General features: G+C 48.9%; 1 long non-coding RNA gene across 1 annotated transcript; it reads right to left on the bottom strand.

Moving 5' to 3' along the window:
- Positions 1–13,438: 13,438 nt before the first annotated feature.
- Positions 13,439–22,465, bottom strand: LOC121663897. The gene is made up of 2 exons (XR_006015809.1): positions 22,281–22,465; positions 13,439–16,640 (listed from the first exon to the last, which is right to left on the bottom strand). It is a non-coding gene; the product is annotated as an uncharacterized LOC121663897 (long non-coding RNA).
- Between the last annotated feature and the right edge of the window lie 517 nt (positions 22,466–22,982).

Here is a 22,982-nt window from a genome sequence, read left to right as displayed (position 1 = left end):
GCACCCTGAGCCACACAGCTGTGCTGGACACTGGTCACTGCAGGGGCACCCTGAGCCACACAGCTGTGCTGGACATTGGTCACTGCAGGAGCACCCTGAGCCACACAGCTGTGCTGGACACTGGTCACTGCAGGAGCACCCTGAGCTGCAGAGCTGTGCTGGACACTGGTCACTGCAGCGGCCTGAGCTGCTCCTGGCTGGCCAGGCTGGCCGGGTGATGTGCCCAGCACGTGTGGCTGGGTGGGGACCAGCCTGGACAACAAGGGTGGTGTCCATTCCCTGGCCATGGGCAGGGCGGAGTCGCACAGTCCGGTGTGGAAGGGGTAACAAATAGCATGAGGAAATCATGTGGAGATGAGGGGAAGCAAACTCATGTTCATGGCAGGAAGGAGAGAAAGGGTGGAGAAAGTGGAATGATGGGGAGGAGGGCACAGAAAGACACAGGTCCACTTTCTGTTGTGACGAAGTCTGACCTTGAGCTAATGCGTATTTACAAATCTGACAATCAGCAGAAGACATTTTGAGACTATGACTAGATTAGTATCTTTATATAACTATAATTAAAATGACAGAACTCAAACCATGTCTTTTTCCAAAATAAAACTTCCCTTTCCATCTATTCAAAGATTTGAGATGCACTTTTACAAGCTTGATGTCAAGATGTCACTAGAAATGCACGAAGCCATGGTGATATCATGGTGTGAGAGAGTCACGAGCAAGGCACGTAAACTTTATGAAATACTGTCATTTTTTTCCCTTCCGTTTTGGCCATTGCCTAAACTGGAACCATAAAACTCATCTTAAAATAGCACTGCAGGTTAAAAAAAAAAAAAAAAGGAAAAGTACTGAACTGGATTTTGTTTTCCAGCCAAGTTTGTTCAAACAGCGTTTGCTAATAGGAGAGCTTTGGGGCAATTCTGCGAACCCTCGGAAAGTGCCTTGTATTGCAGATGTCAGGGCTCTTATCAATAATTTCCTATCTCCTTGTAAAGCCAGGAACATTTCCCTATCTACCTGTGCAGAGATATATTTTATGTCAAGATGAAGGGCAGAACAGCACTCAACATTTAGTTCTAAATCATGTAACCAGTATTAACTGATCTGTCAAAAACACCTTCATGGAAAACGCCTGGCCGAGCTGATTCCTGGTTTTGGAAAGGTTGCCTGTGCAGACACTTCCAGCACGTCTGTGAGCACGGGCCTGGTGTCTCCAGCCACGCAGGTCTCCAGTTACACGTTTCCCCCAGTAACTGTGGAGTAAATACTCCACAGGTATTAAACATACAGCTGGAACTGCTGGGGCTCCAGCCATACAGAAAAGGTGGCACTCAAGTCCGAGCCTGTTCCTCGTGCAGCTGAGGGGATGGGAATGGAGGCAGATCAGAACTGGCCACGAGGGCTGCTGGGGGGCTGCTGGGTTGGGTGGCCAGGGCTGGCTGAGCAGACTCTGCTGGCTCAGGTCCCCTGAGCAGAGCTGGGGGCAGAAAACTCAAACCTCCGCGGTGCCTTGGAAGTGCTGTCCTGCCCTCCTGCTGCAGGAGGCCATTCAGGTGCCACCCAGGCTGGAGCCAGAGCTGGGGCCACCTCTCTGATGGCCAGGTGAGGACACTCAGAAATTTAATCACAGCTCCAAGTGTCCATCTGCCAAAACTGGTCCTTTTTCTGACGAGCTCCAGGTGCTGGTCCCACACTCTCATACCGTGACTGAGGATAAGTGAGGCGTTCGGTGTCTGCCCTCTGTGCCTGGAGGGACTCTCAGCCGTGCCCTCAGCGGGCTCTGCCTCGGCTGAGAGCAGCTCTCCAGCCACGTTCTGGTGGCCTGGTTTGAGGGAGTGCTGCAGTTTGCTGTGCTGCTCCTCAGAGGGGAAAGCCCAGAGGGACACCCAGAAATTCAGCCTTTGCTGGAGCATTCCTGGGAGCATTAGGGAACTGTGGCAAGGGGGGGTAGGTGCACACACGAACCCTTTGGACACTGCTGAAGTCTGTTCACTGTGAAATTAATTCCTTGTGAACCAGAGATAGAAGGAAGTGGCTGACTGAAATCATGGTCAGAAGAAGAAATGAGAGATCTCCACCAGAGAATTTTCCATAAGATGTGAGGGGTGGAAACTCCTGGAGGAACACCAGGATTCTACAAAAAACAGTGAACTATGGGATGGAGCAGGATGTGGAAGGACAAGAGGGACATCAAAGGCCTTTTAATACATTTGATACATCTTAAGCAGGAGATGCTAAAGTATGTTAGTGAAGGGGAAATTGCAGAATTCAAGGTTAAATGAGAAGAGCTAAGCATAGTTAAAAGGGATGAAAGAAGGTTGAAAGCCAGTGAGATGTTACAGAGATGCTGTTGGAAGGGAGAACAGACCAGTGCCCTACTAGAGAAATGAGGAAAACCAGTCAGCTCCTATTTCCTGGGAGAGCAGGGGAGCCAGGAGGGAGCCACGAGTGAGGAATCGCATCAGACGGAGCTGCAGGTACATTTCCTCAGATTCAGCTGGATCTTACAGCTGTGTAGTTGGAAAGGTAATGGTACAGAGGTAGAGAGAATGAATTTTCTGCTGTGTTGAAAGCTCCAGGGGAAAAAAAGAAGTGAAATTCAGTCAGTAGGCCAGACTCTGGGAGAGCAGGATAGACTGGACTGAAATGAAGCTTGAAAGCAAATGAGCAATTTTCAAATTGAGAAAAGGACAGGGAGGAGAGGCCTGCAAACAGGAGGAGAGGAAAACTAATTGAATTACCTGGCTGAGCACTGAGCAGAACACACTGCACATCACAATTTGCACAGCAGAGAGGTGAGGAAGAGCAGTGCTAAGAGCAGAATATTGCAGATTAACCATTTCAGAGTGCCCAGGAGGGCCAAACAGGAGCTGCAGCTCAACTGAAGGAGTGAGGAGATGCCAATGTGAGAAGCTGGTTGTGTTGTCACTCCAGGACCTGACAGCACCAAGAGTGCGTGTGGGAATCTGGGAGGAGAAGGAAGAGCCTTGGATCAAGCATGGAGAAGGATGGGGAGAGGCTGGGCAAGAGAAGGGGCTCAGAAGCAGCAGGAACAGGAGAGATCCCCGACTGTTTGCACCAGCTCTGCTCCTGATCCAGAAAGCTCAGGGAAAGGAAGGTGCTTGGAGGAGGAAGAGAGCACAGGTGAGGCCCTGAGAGCTGGCGGAGCTGTGGGTGCCTGGGTGAGCACAGAGTCCATCAACAGCCGGGAGGGGAGAGAAAAGGAGGGGTGGTGGCACCGGAGGGCCGGTGGAGGAGAGGGGCCGGTGCAGCTGGGCAGAGGGGGTGGCACCTCGGCAGGACAAGGACAGGGACAGGGACACAACCCAGAGCCGTCAGAGGAAGGGATGAGGAGCACGGTGGGAAGAGGATAGGCTTGGCACGGAAAATGGGAGGGCCTAAGGAAGATAAGAGTGCCAGGTGCTGTGATGGACCAAGGGTGAGGTCAGAGCCACGGCAGACGGGCACGTGTACAACATCAGAAAACAGGAGGCAGCTCCTGCCTGTGGTTTCCAGGTACAGCACTTCTGCCTGTGACCAGAAGTGATTGATTACAGAATTAGGCTGCTGTTATTTTGGCCCTGTGACTTCAGATGCTGTAATCTAAGGCTGCTGTGTGCTTATCCTTGCAGCAAGGATAACTCCTGAGGCATAGGGATGCTTTGGGGGGAGACACGTCAGAAAGCTTTTCCCCAAACTGCGTTTGTAATCCTGCCACTCCTCTCATCAATCAGCAGGCGAGCACAGAACTGGCGGTGTGCTTCCTGTTGGAGTGTTGTGAATTTTCAAAGGCAAAGTGCACTATTGTTTGATAGCCAATTATTCACTGGCATTGATAAACAGGCTCTGCCCGTGATTACTGCAGCAATTACTCACTCTCCTAATTTAGACACAAGGAAAAATTAATCCAAGCTTCCAGTTGATCATTTATATCTTTGGCTTTCGTAATACACATCACAGCACGCTGAAAACAGCTCCACCATAAAGGAAACTGATCTGTCCAAATTGATAAGGTGTTTTACTCTCATTCTGTCACTGAGGAAGGCATGGCTGAGTCCAAGCTGAAGGGCTGTGGCTGAAGGTGGGGTTTTTTATGTTTTGGGGACATAAAAATATGAAAATAATTTTGTTAGACCTTAAATTAAAAACAGAAGGGAGGGATGTTACTGCAGCCAAAGGGAACTCCGTGTACAGCTAAGCAAGCAAATAAAACATGAGGATGTTTAAGTGGTTTGACCTCAGCTTGCCCCCAGGCCACCCTTCAAGCACTGAGGGACCTGATTCCAGTCAGCAGACATCCAAATGTTCAGGGGAGGCTGGTGGGGAGTAACTGGAGAGTGCTGGCAGCCTAGTTCAGGATGAAGTGGAGCTGGCAGAGGCACATAAAGCTGTTAACAGGCTTGGGAATGGTAAATTGAGACCATCTACCTACTCCTTGTAATAAGTCAGGAGCTGCAAGAGGGAAAGGGATCCACATGCCACGGGAGCAGGGAAATGCTTTTATTCATTTTCTTGTTGTTATTAAAGTTCCTCCACAGATCGCAAAGGGCACAAGGATGTTGTAGGGGCTGTGAGCCTGAGGGAAGGAGCAGTACCCGGGAAGTGCCTTCTGCAGCTTCTCCGTGGCCCTGCTGGGGTTTCGCTTCCCGTGTCTGTCCCTGCGCTGGCTGCTGGCCGGGGTTCAGCTGTCTCGGAGAGGAACAGGAAGAGCCTTTCCTTGGACCACGTCTGGCAGCACATCCCTGCCCAGCTGTGTGCGAGGTGGAGCCTGTGCCGTGCCTGGTGAGCGATGTGCAGGGCAGGGGATGCTCGGAGCGCTGCAGCCCCGGCCCCGGCAGCAGGGCGCACCTTGCTGCGGTTCCGTTTGCCAGCTCCCAGCCCCGAGCGCTGTCACCGCAGAGAACTTTCCTGTTCAGGTGCCGGGCAGAGCCTGAGCGACCCCAGGTAGGATTTTTCACTCAGCTCTCGCCCTGGGAAGAGCCCGTGCCCGGCAGCAGGAGGAACGCCGGCACTCGCCCCAGCCCTGGGGGCGGATGGGGTGAAGCACGGACAAGGCTGTGGCCCCTCTGCTGCCCAAAGCAGACTTGAGGCAGGTAACTGGGCGTACGACTGAAAGGCAGCAAAATCTTGTCATCTCCCAGTGTAACACCTCTCAGTATAACATCTGTCCCGGCTGCCAAGGGTGGGGCGCGGAGCCGGGGCAGCGCAGGCTGGGCCCAGGACTGGCTCAGCCGCAAGAACGAGATTGCTCCGCTCGGGAGCCAGTCAGGCCTCCCCTCACTGCTGCTCCAGCGCGATGTTGATTAGCAGCCGCTCATTAATGGGCAGCCTGGGCAGGGGCACTGCCCGCGGTGGGCTCTGCAGGGGCTGGAGGTGCTGCTGCCCCTTCCCAGCTCTGCTGGGGCCCAGGTCCCGTCGCCCTCGCTGCCACCGGGGCTCTGCCCATCTTTGGGGCGCCTGAAGCTCCTGGGAGCAGTTTAAGTTCCAGGCAAGCAGAGCTGTCCCAGCCTCTTCAGGAGGCAGCGCTGCTCCTGTGCCCGAGCCAGGCGGGGTGGGCTGGGCAGGAGGGGCACTGCTCTGGGAATGTGCTGTGGCCAAACCCCTCCAGGGGCTGGGAATGGGCACAGCACTGCCCATGGGAGGTGCTGGCTGTGAGCCCTGCGCCTGCATGGCACAGCCATGGGAAATACACGCCAGAGACTGCAGCACCCCGAGACTCCCGGCCTTGGCGTTGGCTCCAGGTGTGCCTGGTCACAAAGCACTGACCGTGATGTTATAACTGGGCTGATCGGAAAGAGAAGAGAAAACTATCAGAGCTCATCTTATCTGAGACAATCATGCACGCTCAGGAACTGTGTAATTCAGTTGCCGGGCTTAGCCAAAAGTTAAAGAGTTTCTAAAGTTTATTTCCTGTCTTTATAGCAACTGTCTGGCCCTTTATTTATTTTCACTGAAAGCTGCTGGTGTGCTAAAAATATTTTTTGGAGCAATTCTTGTGGCAGATTGTATAACAATCGCAGGCTGAAGCCGAAGCAGTTGGGAAGTGAAGGATGCCTCCTTGGGCAATCTCTTCTCATGAACTTCCATCATTTTTATTTTTAAGCTTTGTGCTATAGCATTTCGTGTCCCTTGCCACCGAGAAGAGCTGACGGCTCGCATTGTTGTTACCTTGAAAGGGCAGTTATCACGGCTAATCCACCCTCCAAGGTTTTTCCTCAGGATAATTATTGTTTTGGTGATTCATCTTGCAGACCCTGCCCTTCCTTATTCGCACAAAATATCCTACTCCCTGCAATATTTCTGGGTCAGGCTCGTGCCACACATGTGATTTCCTCTTGGGCATGCAAACAAGACAAGATGAATTTAAAGGTCAGCCAGCGCTGGGCTGGCCACCCTCGGCACTGCCCCGGCTGCTCCGTGTGCCACCTGTGGGGACGTCGTGACATGGGGAAGGATTGGGGCTGGATGGGCACGGGGTGGTCAGGTAAAGGTCACTCGTGTGGGGTGGGGGGCAGTGCCTCTGTTGTTGTGCTGGAAAATTTCACTGCTCCTGTCTTCAGTGGAAAACATTATCACCAGCACATCCTGGCATGTAATTTGGCCTCATTTATTATCATCCAGTGTTGGCTTAATGCTTATGGTGCATTTCTAAGGTACTTAGAGAGGGCTGTGGTTTTTCAAGGAAGCATAACTCATGGAGGACAGGGGAGGGAGAATCCTGAAAGTTTTTGGCACAAATTGACTCGAATTTTACTGAACATGAAAAATATAACCTGGGCAGGCTTTGGCATGCTCTCTTCATGGCCCAGAGGCCACGGGGGAGGGAATATGCCCGGCAGGCAGGATTACCACCTGGGAGAGCTGGGCTCTGCTTTCCCTGCCAGCGTGCTTGTCCGGGTCTGTCCGTACATCCTGTGCTCCCCACCACGGCTTGTAGCAGGCACATGTATGCCTCAACGTACAGAACCAGCATCAAACCCAGAGATGGCACCAGAAAGGTGGATCAGAAGCTTGGTTTGGGTTTGCTTGGGAGCTTTTTCCCCCACTTTCACTTTGGTGTTTGTGCTAGAGGGGTGGGCTCATGGCTCACAGCTGGTCTGGCCCTCCCCGATGGTGTGACACAGCAGGAGGGAGCACTGTCCCAGGGAGTCAGGAACACCCCAGGTTGGACTGGATTGGATTCACCACCTTCACCGGGAGAGCTGGCAGTGTTTTAAGGTCCCCACGGCAGCACAGCACTGGCAGCAGGCTCCTGCTGTGACCCTGTCTCACACAGGTGGAGCAGGACGCCCACCTGCAAACTCAGGGTATCACTTTGGCTATGGAGGAACAGCAGCCAGCACGCCCAGTGCTGACACACACCGAGGGAAACCTGCACCGGCACCAGGCTGGGGACACGGAGCCCGAGCAGCTCTCCTCAGGCACTGCTGGCCAGCAAAGGGTGGGAGGCAGGAACGGCCCCAGCCTGCCGTGTGAGGTGCTGGACTGCTGACCAGAGGGCAGCTCACGGGCTGCTCTTGGGCCAGGAGTAGCTCCTGGTGATGTTCCTGACTGATGTTACTGTTTTTAACACCAAACTGATTTTATACATGATGGTAGTCCCACAACCCCTCCCTGTGTGGTACGTAGTTCTGACCTGTTTCATGAGAAAAAACACAAATGGAATGTTCTAGTGACTTCGAAGAAGTTAACATACACCATGACTACACTGGTTTGTTTTGAAAACTCTCCCAGCAGCCTACACTTACATTTACAGTTTCTTTGAATGTATAACACCAATGCCTCAGAGACCTGGGGCTGTTGTGGCAGAAGAGAGATTCAATCTGCTACTGCTTCCTTGAGCATTAAATGCTTTGAATTGGCTTCACCATGTCTAAAATCCTATTTTTAAATTTTCTTTTCCTGGCACAAGAGTTCTGGAACAACACTGCTGAGAGCAGCTACCTGGGCAGTAAAGCTGCTGCCAATGCCTAAAATATCAAAATCACTTTTATTTGGGTAAACAGTGCTAAAAACGCTAATGCTGTGCAGGTACACCTGGTAAAGATTTGCTTGGGATTTTATTGTACAAGGAAAATACCCACCCAAACTATCCAAGCAATAACAGATCCACTAAACATGTCCAGTAAGGAGTCTAAAAATATGAGGGAGGGTTATATTCACCATGGTTTAGGTAGTAGAGAAAATAGAGTTTGGTTTGGTTGCTCACCCTATTTGTAGTTAACAGTTTTCAAAATGCTTAGTTGGAATTGACCGAGTTTGATGAAGCTCTCAAAGATGCAAGTCAGAAGATAATAAGAAAATACCTGTGTATTTTCTGTTAGGTATCAGAAGCAACACTTCCAAAGGTTTGATGGAACTGTCACATGAATTTAACATGCAAATCCTTGTTAAAAGCTCTGCTGACCATAAGTGGAATTGTGGAAAGTCAACAAATCACCTCTGGAAAAATGGCATTTATGAGTTATATTCTCAGAAGAGTAAAAATAGAGCTCCATCTGTTTGTTTTCCTTTATGAAGTGGCCAACTGTAACACTCCCTTACCAGCCCTAAAAAAGAATTTACATAAAAGATGGTGACGCAAACCCTTATCTCATGACTGTGTCTCATTAGGTCATCGATGGTGGGCAAGAAACGCTTCATTTTAAAAGTGTCTTTGCCATCTTCCCTGGCCGTGAACCAACTCCAGGAAATGTTTTGGGGCATTATCTGCACAGCAATCTGTTACCTTAATAGTGCAAATCTGTCTGTGGGACGTGCAGTAAAATCTGAGTTGTTTATCACCTGTAAGGCAGCACTGACAGGGAAACCCTCCCGCGTGCAGTCGTTAGCAGTGCTCAGAACTGCGCTGGCCAAAGGGCAGCAGGGGTGTTCTCCCGGAGCACTGAGCTCCACAGCTTCAAACACTGCTGAGCAGAGCTCGTGGAGACCCAGACCTGCCAGCTCTATTTCATGATCTGTTATTTTATTGTAGGAAAAACACTTGCCATGGCTTATCTGTCTGACAGTGAACACGTTTGGTGCTGGAAAATGAATATCTGAACCTGTGCCAGGGCCTCACCACCCTCACAGGGCACAATTCCTTCCCAATATCCATCTATTCCTGCATCCTGGCCCTCCAGCCCTTGTCCCCAGTCCCTCTCCAGCTCTCCTGGAGCCCCTTTAGGCCCTGCAAGGGGCTCTGAGCTCTCCCTGGAGCCTTCTCTTCTCCAGGTGAGCACCCCCAGCTCTCCCAGCCTGGCTCCAGAGCAGAGGTGCACGGAAGATGTTTTGTTGTCATCCAGTCACAGAATTTGTAAATGTAAAAGCAGCACTGGACTGTTTTCTGTTGCCCATTTTGATGGAGGGAGCTGTGTTTGGAGAGGGATTACCCAGTGACCAGCTCAGTGCTGTTGTCCACTGAGTGCAACACCCTGTTCAGTACCAAATTCATTGATCGCCACTTCAGACCTTTATTTCTGGAGATTAATTCCTGAGCACTTTCACTCCCACCAGTCACCCTAAAACCAATTAACACAGTTCCAGAGCAGCTTAGATTTGGCTACTGTCAGAGCTGCATCTCCGTGGAGTCTTCAAATACCTGGGATGTCCCTCTGTGAGCCAGCAGGGGCATGGATGGGCAGAGAAGGCAGAAAACTTTGTGTACAGCTGTGCTGCATCTGCATCCAGACACGGGCTCCGAGATTCACAGGAGCACAGGGCTGCTCCCAAAACCAAAGGGAAGCAGATAGAGGGGAACTAGGGAGGGTGGGATTGTTGGGGCATCCCAAGCAGGGCCAGGAGTTGACTCAGTGATCCTCATGGGTCCCTTCCAACTCAGGATATTCTGTGATTTTTAGTTCCTATGTTTTAAGAGCAGTTGAAAGGAAAACTCCTATGTTGGCCCTGCTTGAAATACAACACTGCAGTCACTGAATGGGATTTGAAGGACAAGCAGTAGTGGGTATTTTTTCTTTAAGAAGGTAATCTTGGAATTTCTTGGCCACGTTTCAGAATTTCTGCAACACAGTGGAGTTCACTGAGTCATGGCAATCCAGTGGGAACACAGGTTTTGCTAGGGCTGAAATGTGAAACTTAACAATTCTAATAATTTTATTTTAAAATATTTTAATTTATACTATGTTAATATAATTAAGAATGCATAATAATTAGTATCTTAGCTAAGACTTCTCTTAATATGCTAATGTAATAAGGTGTTAATTGTTCACTTTATTTCAATCAAGCATTTGAACAACACCCTCAGGGACAGGGTGACATCCTTGGGGGTCTCCTGTGCAGGGCCAGGAGTAGGACTCAATAATCCACGTGGGTCCTCTCCAACTCGGGATATTCAAGATTCTGTGAATTATTCTGAGTTCAAAGTGAAATCCTGTCCTGAGATTAAGGGAAGGATTTCCCTTGACTCAGCTGAACCCGGGTTTAAACACGTCTGTTCCTGTCAAAGGACAGCTTTGCAGAGCTGCTCGTTGGCACTGCACCCATTTCAACTCTCTGCACAGTAGTTTTACATATTTCACTGCACATTTTTGTGACAGTCAGCTGAAATTTTTTAACAGCCTTTAACAAGAATCCTATTTCCTGCCTTTGCATCCTTCAGATACTCATGTACTCTGCTTATTTCACACTCCTTAGTTATTCTCAGGCCTCACGTTCCACCTATTTCACTTACCTGTAGGTTTTTTCCATTGGGCTGATGAGGTGTGCCCTAAGCCGAGGAAGATCTGCTGTGTTGTGTGTGCATCCCCTGGTTTCTGTGCATCCCCCTTCCTTGCAGCACGTAGGATAAGGCAATCGGGGCAGTGTTGGGCAGCTGATGAAGAACCCATCAGGAATTACATCAGGCTCTAAAAACAGCCCCAGCCTTACTCTCTGTAAAATAAACATCGAGGAAAGGCTCTGGCTGCTCTTTTGCAGTCAGACCCTTCAGTGTTGCTCTGTACCAGGACCCAACAGCACCAGCCACAGCTTCCCCAGGCACAGTGTGAGCCAGGGACAAATTTACTGTTGCAGGAGTTGGGAAGTTCAAACTACACCTCTCCTTTTCTTCCTTATCCCTCCTCATTTTAGGGAGCTACTGCAGGAGAAGCCACTTCCAGCTGAGAATCGGGTTTGACGTGTGGCAGCATTTTGGGACACTGGCATTGATTGACCACTGCTTGCTCCTTTCCCTAATTTACACAGAGTTCCTGGGAATGCACTAAAGGGTGTATAATATATAAGGTGAGGTACACAGGGAGTAGAAAACTCCCTCACAGAACTGGGACTTCCATGACTTGACCCTTCTCCCCGCTTTTATCCTGTGCTGGGTTTAACTAATCAGCTTGACATCATCTGTATAGGAGAGTTTTAATGTCAAAGGAGTATTTTTTCAGAAACATTCTCCTATTTCAGAAAGGACTATTTCAATCTCCAAAAATACAGTCCTTAGTAGCATTATGTGGCTTGTAATAGCTTTATTTTGAAGATTGCTTTAATACAACAGGCTGGAAGAGAACAGTGTCTGATTTTCCAATGCCTCTTCACTTGGAGTGGTTTTAAGTGTCTGAAACAAACCAGCCTAAAAATCCAATTCCACTGCAACCAACAGAACAAATAAGAACAAATCTGATTTCTCGTGTTGCAACAACACACACACTGACATCTGATGCCTCCAGTAGCTCCTGCCAGGGCTCATCTTTACAGAACTATGACATTAAAGACACAGCTTCAGCTCGAGGGCTGAAGGCCACACCATGCCCTAATGTCTCTAGAACTGAGGGATGTTGGGTCTTTTGGGAGGCTCAGCTGAAGGCAAAAATCTCAGCCGGACTTGTCTCACTGGTCTCTTGACCAGTGTATCTGAGACTTGTCTTCCTCTCTCTCAAGGGGTTTTTTCCCTTTGCATGTATCAGGTACTTTATCATTTGTCTTGTAAAGCAAAAGCCTGTCTGCACCTATTACTGAGTCCAGCCTGCTGCTTACCAGGGGACAGAGCAAGAAGGGCTTTTGGGCATAAAGACATCACAGAATCTTTCAGGCTGGTAAAGGCCCTTTAGATAGAATCCAACCATTAACCCAGCACTGCCACTAATCTCCCATCCAGCCCTGCCCTCTGGCAGTGGAAGCCATTCCCTGGGTCCTGTCCCTCCATGCCTTGTCCCCAGTCCCTCTGCAGCTCTCCTGGAGCCCCTTTAGGCCCTGCAAGGGGCTCTGGGGTTTGCCTGGAGCCTTCTCTTCTCCAGGGGAACATTCCCAGCTCTCCCAGCCTGGCTCCAGAGCAGAGGGGCTCCAGCCCTTGGAGCAGCTCCATGGCCTCCTCTGGACTGGCTCCAGCAGCTCCACATCTTTCCTATATTGGAGATCCCAGAGCTGGACACAGTAGAGGGGAGCTCTCAGCTGACGTGACCCAAGTTCTCAACACAAGGGAGAGAACTTTTAATGCACCAAGTTCACCTACCATGACCGTGGCACAAGCACCCCGAGCCCCCTCTGGAAGCACAGGGATGTTTATTAGCAGTGGTGTCTCTCATGGAAAAGCCCAACAGGTCTCAGCTTTCACACCACAGGGAGATTGCAGAGCACACCTTTCTGCATGGAAGGGCACAGCACACAAATAATCCTCCTGGGATGTGGAGCTGTGCTGGAGCCGTGTATTCTGTTTTTGGAGCAACACTGGAATGTTTCCAAGACCACCATGACACTATCACTGCACTATGGGTGGTAAACAAGTCTCTACTGCTACTGCAAACCTTCCTGCACTGCTGGCTGTGCATTCTTTAACCACTCTTTATTACAAGCATTCTTGCCATGCTGCCACCTCATCCTTGGACCCCTCGGAATACACACCTGGAAAAGGCAAAGCAACCCTGTGCCTCACTGAGCAGATCCTATTTACTGGGTGGAATCTAGAGAGAAGTCAAGGTGAGAAACTACCTGGTGAGACAAGACTGCTAAACCAGCAGCTGCAGCGGGTGGCACAGATCATTCAAACCTTTTGGAAGCATACCCCTTAGAGTTATAAAATGTTAGGTATATTGGAGCTTTTAAGGCATTTGGTACTGCCAAAATCAAACTCACTGGTGTTTCTCTGCCCGAGCCTCACCTGTAGATACCTTACCAGCTGCATCTATGTTAAAACTGAAGTCTAGATTTTTGTGCAGCAATTTGAACTCATGGTCAGAAACCAGGCCTGGAGTAAGCAGAGTTCCTGCACACTCGGCAGTAAATACTTATTCCCCACCCACAGTGAAGTCTCGTACCAAAGATCTTAAACAGAAGTTAACGCCAGAGTAATTTCTAGTTAACACTAGAATAATTAACACTGATTCTAGTTAACACTATAATTAGTGATAGAATTATAGTGAAGACCAAACATGGCCTCGAGTTTGTTTCAATGTGGGCACTGTTTTCCTTTAAAACTCATGTCCTCATTTTGGAGAAAGTAAAGGCAATTCACCATCAGTTGCACAAAATGCTGTATTTTATTAACTAAAACAAAAAAAAGTACAGTAAAATTCATACAAAAATGTTCAACATAAGGAATACTTAACATGTTTATGATCTAGGATTGTGTCTGATTTGCAGTTTAAACAGTGGCTGGCGTAAGCACAGCATATTAATGCTACAAGGTGCTCAGCAAAGAAGTCTCTGTACCCCACAGAACAGTGTCCAGCTGGAGCCCTACCACAACTACTGCTGTGGTGCAGTGCAATTACATCAGAAAACATGGACTCATTCCAACAATTCCATGAGAAACCACACCACCATCTTTAACTGGGAAGTCTCCTCCTGCAAGACTCTAAGGCACCACTGAGAGCTTGTTTCACTTGGAGTGCCCATGCCTGGTGAAAAAGCACCAGATTTCAGGGGAGCTGGAATCTGATTCTCTTGGGGAAGGAAAACTGGAGTTCTTCCCCCTGAAAGGCAGATGTATTTTAGCTCCCTGTGAGCACACAGTACCAGTACCTTGATGTTAACAAGTTCACACCACCTCCATCCTAACCTCCGGGGCCACCAGCTTACTCTGGGAGGAGCTGCCCTCCCAACACAGCCTCTGACTTACACAGCCCAAGGAGACCACAGCCCAGTGTCCCCAAAGTGGCAGCCCCCAATGTCACCATGCTGGATTCCAGCTAGCATTCCTACACTTCCATTTGGGACCAAATCTGCCAAGACACAGCTTTCATTAAGCCTCAACATGCTTAGAAAGTCCTTTCTCTCCATGTACCAAAGCTGCAGAGGTTTGTAGGCTGAAGCCAAAATGGTCCTGGTGTTATAATAAAGCCCTAAGAAAGGCAGCAGGTTGTATAGTTACCTCCTTGTGAGCAAAATCCCTGCCCTAAAACTATGCAACCTACTACCTCTTCCTAGGAGCCCAATGCTTCCTCTGTGCAGTTCTTCACTCTCTGGAGGACTTTAGCTCACCAGCTGCTCTGGGTCTTCTGCCCTGGCTGGGCACACACTCCAAGGGGACGCTGTCAGCACTTACTAACAGTGGCTCACTCCTTGTAACACTTGTGAATGGCTCCATTTTCACTCTGGCTAAGCTAAACTTGCCATCCCAAAAAGCATTTATTTCCATGGGATTTTTGTTAGTACAGCAAGCTGCTTGCTGGGCATGCTAGCACAGAACCAGTTACAGACTGGGTACACCAAGGACAGCAGGAGAAAAGAGAATGCAATAAGCTTAAAAAGTCTTTTTACAGAAACAATACTACCTCAGAGGAAAGTGCTGGCTCTTGGATGCTCAAAACTCCATAGCTTCACACCCCCCCAGAAAGGTGAGAGGTCAGGTTTGGCCAAAATTGGCCAACACTTAAATTTTGCCTTGAATCTGGAAAAGCTGGAGAAAAAACGTGCAGACTTATTAACAAAGGACCATTTTAAGTTTTCCCTCCAACTTTCACCAAGCAGTTGGGAGTCATGGAATTTTAATACATTATGGAAATTGGAGTGTCAAAACAGTTCAAGTCACAATGTACAAGCTTGAGCTACCTGTATTTTACACTCTCCTGACTGGCTTGGAATAACTTCCCCCTCTGCAGTGTTCCACTCCCTACCTAGAACACGGGCATTTTCCATCTCCAGCCAGCACTGTGCCACTCACCTTGGGAGACGAGTCATGTTAAGTCAAATACACCCTGTGGGGGTTGCAGCATTCACACTGACTGCCAGTCCTGTACATTCTGGCACTGATGCTTTACAACCCTGATTTATCTGTTTTCACTCCATGAGTATTTTTAGCCCACGACTGACTGCAGGGAGCGCAGTTTGTTTTACTCCTCAGGGAAGGCAATAGATTGTATAGTTATCTCCTGAACAGGGTAAAATAACTACCCTACAACTATACAATCTACTACCTCACTCTGACAGAGAAGCACACACTTCAGCAAAGAGCTCACACAGCCAACCCCAGTTTCATTCTGAAGGATGTTTGATATGTCACTGAGCAAAGTTAAACACCCCAACAAGAGGAACACCAGTATTTTGTATTTGATTACCCCTCCATACACATACAGGAATAATCTATTCTCTTTTTTTTATTCATTAGAGCAGAAAAATTAATGCAGAATGATACCTAGCTTTTCCAAGAACTAGAAAAATCTAAACACAATTCTCACAGCTATTACACAAGTCTTTTGTCCTATAATAAGCACTACAGGTACAGAAGTTCAGCAAAATCTGACACTGAGCTTAAAACTGAGAAGCTTCCATTGTTGATTATCTGCTGCTTTAGGAAAGACAGTAGATTGTATAGTTATCTCCCAGTGGTGGGTATGACCCTAAAACTATACAACCTACTACCTCATCCCACAGTGCAGGCATCTTCAGAGCTGGGGGAAGATTGCTGCTTCAGTCAAGACAAGTCAGGCTAGTTGCAGACAGCATCTGTAATACTCACCATAGAGAAAGCCTTCCCCTCACTGCCCTAGTCATGTAAGGAAGTTATTTTAGTAATAAGGCTCCTTAATTTCAAAATTTTACCAAGTGCTTGCTTCTTAAGTAAGCAAGTTGTAGCAGTCATAGCAACTACAGCCATTAAACTTCTATTACATCACTAGTGGTGTTCCACAGATGTAACTTCTCACCTGAAATCAAAAAAAAAGCCTATCAGAAACATTGTAGGCAGACATACATTTCCTCCTCTTTAGAACTCAAAAATGATGAAATCTAGGACCACAGCTATGTGACTGATTTACATGGATCAGGATGAGACCCCAATATCTGTAATTCTGATTAAGTAAGTATTACTACATAGAGTGACCTTTTCACCCATTGTAACAATAGCTCAAAAAAAAAAAAAAAATCATGTACTGTCAAAAGCACTGCTTCAAGCTTTTTCTGCCAGTCTTAAATTACATTAAGTCTTGTGCACAGGAATTCTTTTATTAGAAACAAAACTCAATAAGATTATGGCCTCTACCCTGACATTTAATTGTTAAACTGCCTTACCAAAAGGCCACTGAAAATACGTGCTTTCTCATCAGAAAGAAGTCTGAGTTTCTCTAACTGCTGCTGACGTAACTTTAAAGCCAATTTCTACATTAACGCAGCTCAACATCATCTTGAAGTAAAAAACTCTTAGAATACTGAAATGAAAACACTTGCCAGACAGATGTGTGACTCAGAATCCCCTTCTTAGCAAGGACAGCTCGAGAACAGGGCTGGAAAGCAAAATTATTGTTTGTGCAGGTAGTTTATACAATAGTTGAGAATGTTTAGAGCAAAGCAGTTTTTAAAACATTAAATACATTTTACTAGTACTTGATCCCAGTTGTACACTGCTGTTGTCAGCCCACTCTCCAAACAAAGCCTTGACAGAACAAGAGCACCCTCATGCACGTTCGTGTCCTTGCCAAGCACACAGCGCGTGATCCCGTGCATTCACACACAAAGGATGACGTTATTCCTTGGACAGACAGAAAATCAAATTACTTACCAGCCCCCTCAGTGCCTTACTACAGAATCCTTTATACAAATAGTGATGACAAATTTGGGTGAATCAACCTTAAAATCTTGCTTTTAACTGGTGTAAATCCCGTTATTTGCTTTTGTTAACTTACACATCTACCAGAAAATGAACTTCAGCATGGACACAAGCAGCAACTTCCCGATGGCCAAAGCAGGAATAAATCAGAACAGCAGCTCCTGGCCAGAGTCAAACCTTTACAGAGCACTGGCCCCCAGCAAATCCTTTTAAATCAGCTCAGGCAGAGCTGACATTCGGCAGGGAAGCTGACATTCCTTTCAGCTCCCTGTTCCTGCATCCAAGCCTTCACCAGCTGAGCAGAACCCCTGTGAATTCCCACTCCTCAGTGGGAGAGGCAGCCTGGCCAGGGAGCTGAGCTGCACAGCACCAACTCTGCACCCTCAGTTTCACACTGACCCCATGAAGTTAATGAAGTCCCACGTTTAGCTTCTGAAGGAGCTTTAGGATGAAGCTGATGGTTCTGTGATGTACTGAAAATGTTCAAAGCACTTTGAAAACCTGAATAGGTGTTACAGACCTGTTTAAATTTTACAGAACATGTAAGGCAATGCTTTTGAATTTCTTTTTAAAATTAAGCCTGAGAGACACAAGGATTACAATAAACCTAGAAATTCATCTGTTCATTTCTCCACCTTTAGACAAAGTTTAGTTGCAAACCTACCCAACCTGAGATATATCAAACAACTTTTATTTTTATTTCCATTGACAGCAGGACTGCCCAATCAAGCATTACGATTCTAAACCATTTTGTACTGCCACCACTACATTCTCCTGTTCGGTACCTGTAGCACCTCAATCCACAGGAATCTGCCTCCTTCCACCTTTCTGAAACAGGAGCCCTTCATCTACTGCAGGTCTGAAAATGCTGTTACTTAAGGTTAAAAATGTCCTTGAAAAAATATTACTTAACTTCAATTGCTATGCTGTCAGTCTGGCTTGTGACTGTGAAGTGCACACAGGCCATGAGGAAAGCCTCCTTCTGTAACAAATGCACTTTATGAAAGATGATCAGGTAACCTGTCCTCTACCTATTGCAGAAAGGCAATTACATTTTATCTTACATCACTCAGGTACTACTTTTTGTTTTTACTACTAGAGGAGTGTGTAATTAAAAGAAATAAAATTCTAGCCAAAATCCTGTATTTGGAAGAAGTTCAGGTTACTTTCTGCTTTTACTTCTGTTTCCTGTGTATTCCTGCAAAGTCCAGGTAATTAGCATTCTGCTTTACATTAACCCTGCACACTTTGGGGCATTTTTAACTCGTGGATTATTTCTAACAGTCGTTCCAAGCTGGATCACCTACATGCCATGTTGACAGATGAGATCTGCCAGGTCCCCTTGGGGGCCTGCTGTGTGCTGCTTCTCTCATACCATGCATCAGGGGGTTCTGGCACTCGCAGAGACAGGGAAGCCTGACAAACTATCCTCCTGGCACAGCCTCTACTGATCTGGTATGTTCTCATCCCCAGTGAATGCAGAGCTGCAAAGGCTCCCTGCTGCTGAAGTCACCATGCTGCTGATGTCACACCCAGCGCAGCACCCAGGAGCTCAGGGTTGTGCACCCGCACGTTCACCCCTTCAGCACAACACACGCCATGAGAGACAAGCTTTAAGCAGTACCTGGGTCATTTGCTTTCCCTGTCAAAAAAGCCAGGTTCCCAAGGGCTGCTTTTCCTGTCAGCACGTGTTTAAAATCCCCGAAGCAGTGAGAGCAGACAAACTGACTCGAACTGTGGAGCTGGACAATCTCAGCAGCCCCAGCTCCCAAACGTGGTCCCGAGGCTGCAGCTCAGGCCTGCACAGCTCCCACCACACGATGGAGCTCCGGGATTTACAGGAACAGCTCCAACACCAACTCCTCACACTTTTACCCCTGGATTCCAGCAGCACTCCCCGCACTGAAGCCGCACTTCCTGAATACCACGAGCTTCCGCTGAGTGAATGTCTGCCGCCTTCTCCAGCCGTGCCAAGCATCCCAAATGACTGCACGCACACTCCTACCTCAAATGTGCTCATTCCATGGGGTTTTTGTTTGACTGGAGTGGACTACAGGAAGAAAGGGAGCAGCACAATTGATACAAACGTCATTATTCCTGATACGGCTTCCCCTCATTCCACTCAACCACCCCTGCACTGCCTGTCATCACGTGCTACAGGCACATCTCAGCCCCTCATCCCAAAACAGGCTCAGGAGAACCACATAGTGACTGACACAAAAGCTTTAGCATAAACTAAGAATTTTTCCTCTCTCATATTCAGTTTTGGATTGTGCCTTCCTTTGTCTTAATAATGTGCTAATCTGAAGGTAACACCTCCCAGCTCAAGCCCAGGCACCTTTTTAAGAGTCCCCTGCTTAGACCCAAAATTGAAAGATTTAACACCTTTTTCTGGACCTGCCAGCCCACTGAGCAGCACTACGCTGGAGCAAGTGTAAATCACACCCGAAAGGTGCTTTCAGCTGGGAAACTGTACAGAGGAGAAAAGGAGAACAAGCAGTCCCAGCACATACAAATGCACAGATGTGCTCTTGGGCAGCACCACAGTCTGCACACCAAGACAGGGATATGTGCCCACAATGGTATTTTGTGGAATTTTTTACATAACATTAAGATTAATAGCACTGACTGCTACCAATAATGCCTTTATCTACTGCTTCAATTGGAAATACAGGGGTTTTTTTCCCAGAATCTATACCCCACTTGCATTTAATTAACAGAGAGCATTCTGGCTTTAACTAATTATCACAAGATATTACTGTTTCACTACATTTTCAATTAGTGTGTTTGGTTTTAATTTATTTTTCTAACCATGTAGTTATAGATGGAATATAAATATCTAGAAACCATGGCCTGAGAGAAATGAGAAGTCCCCACTGGCCACTCAAGCACTAAGTGAAGCCCATCTCCTGTGGAAAAGTAAAGTATGTGAGCACAATTAATGATTTCTGCTACGAGCAGAGAACCAAAGGAACACAAATCCTGGCATCCTTCCCTACACACACTCGATTTTACAGCATTAGTATTAAACTCTCTGCATCTAAGGGGTGCATGTGCCACAGCACTGCACAGTGCTGTGAAACCTCAGGGTGGATTGAGAATGACTACACCAAAATGGTCACATTTTTTACTCCTCTTGGAGTACACCTCTCTCAGTACACAGAATAAAGGCAGATATTTATAAATAAGTACATACAAGTACACTTCAGCTTCAAACATTACAAAGGCCTCAGTGCCCTTCTCAAAGGAAAGCATCCATTTGGTTATCTGGTCCTGCATCAAACAAAAACGTGTGTGTACATATATATACATGAAATACACAACTGTGGACTTATTCACTAGATTTGTGTCTCTTAGGACATGCTAGGAGCAAGCAGGCTCACTTTGTCTGCAGAAAGTTTACACATTATAACAACTACACACAAATTCAGCACGAAAATCAGTGCACAAAAATATTTCAAGAGTGCTGTGTTATGTTATTAACTGGCAACATAATCAAACATCTGTTGCCCTCTATAAGCCCCGGGAGCCTTTCACTATTTGCAAATGAACTGACGTTTTCCACTACTAAAAACAGAGGAAAATACAGAAGGCATTTATCAAAAGGAAAGTGAAGTAAGGATACAGCTCATTGCAGTAGAAAAACAAAGCAAGTGAACTCATGTTTTATCTAAACTTCCTTTCAACTAAGGAAGTACTAAATCTCCAGTATTAGCATGCAAAATAATTTCCTAGCATGACCTATGTGAGGTGAGGTTGCATATAAGATACACAGAGTTCAACTTGGGAAAAACTCAGTGAAAAAAAATTACAGCCAGCAATTTTCTATTCAAAATATCCCAATACAGCTATTTACTAAGTCCCTCTTCACGAGGCTAACTATCATGGGGCAAAAAAAAACCCCTAATTAGCCCATTATTGCATGTTGACTGCAGCAAGTTTGAACCACCACTGCAAAAAACCTTTTGGAAGTTCAGACTATTTAACACCTGAGTGTTGCTGTGAACAAAACTGGTGAAATTTGACAACAGAAGCCACATCAGCAAGTAACTGTGTGGTAAGGCCCCTGGCAGCTGGGGATGTTTGAAGATGCTCTGTTTCTTAAAGATTATTTTATTGCTTTTGAAAGAACAGATTGATTTTCTCAAAAACTCAGTGATGGATTCAGTTCGCCCCACTGCTGCTGTTGAGTGTTATTCCTGTGTACATTTTTAATGGGAGCAATTTTTCCCTGCCAGTTAAGGCTTGCATTTCAGTCCCAAAACTGCCTGCGCAGAGCAGTACAGATGAAGAGAAGCACCGACAAGGTGGGAAGGTAAACAAGGATTATCCCGACCTTGCCCATCAGGCTGAGTTTTAACTCCTGCCAGAAATAAATCACAGAATTGTTAAGGCTGGAAGGGACCTCTGGAAATCATCCAGTCCAACCCCCTGCCAAGGCAGGGTCACCAGAGCAGGTGACACAGGAACACATCCAGGTAGGTTTGGAATGTCTCCAGAAAGGACTCTGGAGATGTCTCCACGCCCTCCCTGGGCAGCCTCTTTCAGTATTCTGCCACCCTCATGGAAGGTTGTAACGTAAAATCATAAAAACACAATTTGATGGGGTAACACCTTCATCTAAAACTGACTGAGCTGCGCCAGAACAAAGTCACCAGCAGCAGCTGCAGTGTGCCAGGGCCAGACCTCGCTCTGTGCCACCAGCCCCGCACGGGAACCCACATGTGCTGAGCCCTGACGCGGCCCGGGGGCTGAGCTGCCCATGCCAAGGGCAAGAGCCACTCCTGCAGCGCCCAGAGGCCAGCCAGAGCTTTGGACAGAAACTGCATGTGCGTATTATATCAGAGCACATCTGTTCCACTGAGGAGCCGCTGCTCAGGTGCGCGGCCAGCCCCGAGCACGCCGTGACCTGCCCGGCTGCAATGTGCCCGTGACACTGCCGCCGCACGCTGCCTGCAGGACCGCACTGTCACCGGTCCCACAGCTTCCGACCCATTTCCAGGACCAGCCGCCCGTGAGGAACGGGGCGGGAGCTGCCTGGGGGCGACGGGCCCGGGGAGGGCACAGCCCCCGTGCCAGGCAATGCCGCTCACCACAAACGACACCCCTGAGTAGCCCCCGTGCCCCCCTGACAGGGGCTGGGCCGCCAAAGCACTTCCACCTACTTCCCAAGGGGTTTTCTTCACCTTTCGCCCCCTCGGCTCGCGTTCAGCCCCCGCCGCCGCGCTCCCGGTGCCCGGGCACGGCCGAGCCCCCGAGCCCCGGTACCGGGGGGGCTCCCCCGGCCAAGGTCCCCCCGGCCCCGGCAGTGACGTACCTGGCGCTGGCGGCTCCCGGGGGCGGCACTTCCGGACCTTCCAGTGAGCCTGGAGGAGAGCGGGGGAGAACGGGGGGAAAAGGCGTCGATGAGGGGAATAAGGACAATGAACCGGGCCCGCGGCAGAAGCGGCGGAAAGGCCGGGCCAAGGCCCCGCGGCCGCCGTACGGGCCCTCCGGCTCAGTCCCTCCACCCCCGCCCTCCCCCCGCCGCACCCCGCTCCCGCGGCCGCTCCCGCGTCCCCCCGGCCCCGCGGCCGCCGCCCGGCCCCACCGTCCCGGTACTTGCGGGACCCGGATGGAGTCGCGGCCGCTGCGGCCGCCGCTCCCGCGGCACCACGGGAAGGGCGCCGCGCCCCGCCCGCCGCAGCCGCCGCCCGCCCGTCCATCACCCGCCGCCTCCCGCGCCCATTGGGTGTGGGGCCGCGAGGTCCCGCCCCCGCGCGGGAATCTCTCTCCTCATTGGTCAGCTATGAACAGGGCTCCGCCCCCTCCGCCATTTATTTCGGGCGCGTTCCACGGCGCTCCCGTAATGGCGCCCCCGGCGGCCGCCGCGCCGCGCCTGCTCCGGGCCGCGCCCGCCCTTTCCCGCCTCCACCTCCGGACGGCCCTGCCCGGCTCTGCCGGGTGTGACCCCCGCGGCCCGGTCCGGCTCGGCCCTGCCCTGCCCGGCTCTGCCGGGTGTGACCCCCGCGGCCCGGCC

This window comes from Corvus kubaryi, unplaced genomic scaffold (genome assembly GCF_017639235.1).
Source record: "Corvus kubaryi isolate FWS band 111438036 unplaced genomic scaffold, C.kubaryi_AGA036_p1.0 37285, whole genome shotgun sequence".
NCBI classification, from domain to species: Eukaryota; Metazoa; Chordata; class Aves; order Passeriformes; family Corvidae; genus Corvus; species Corvus kubaryi.
Note: the sequence above shows the minus strand (reverse complement) of the source record. Positions and strands in the feature narration are given on the sequence as shown.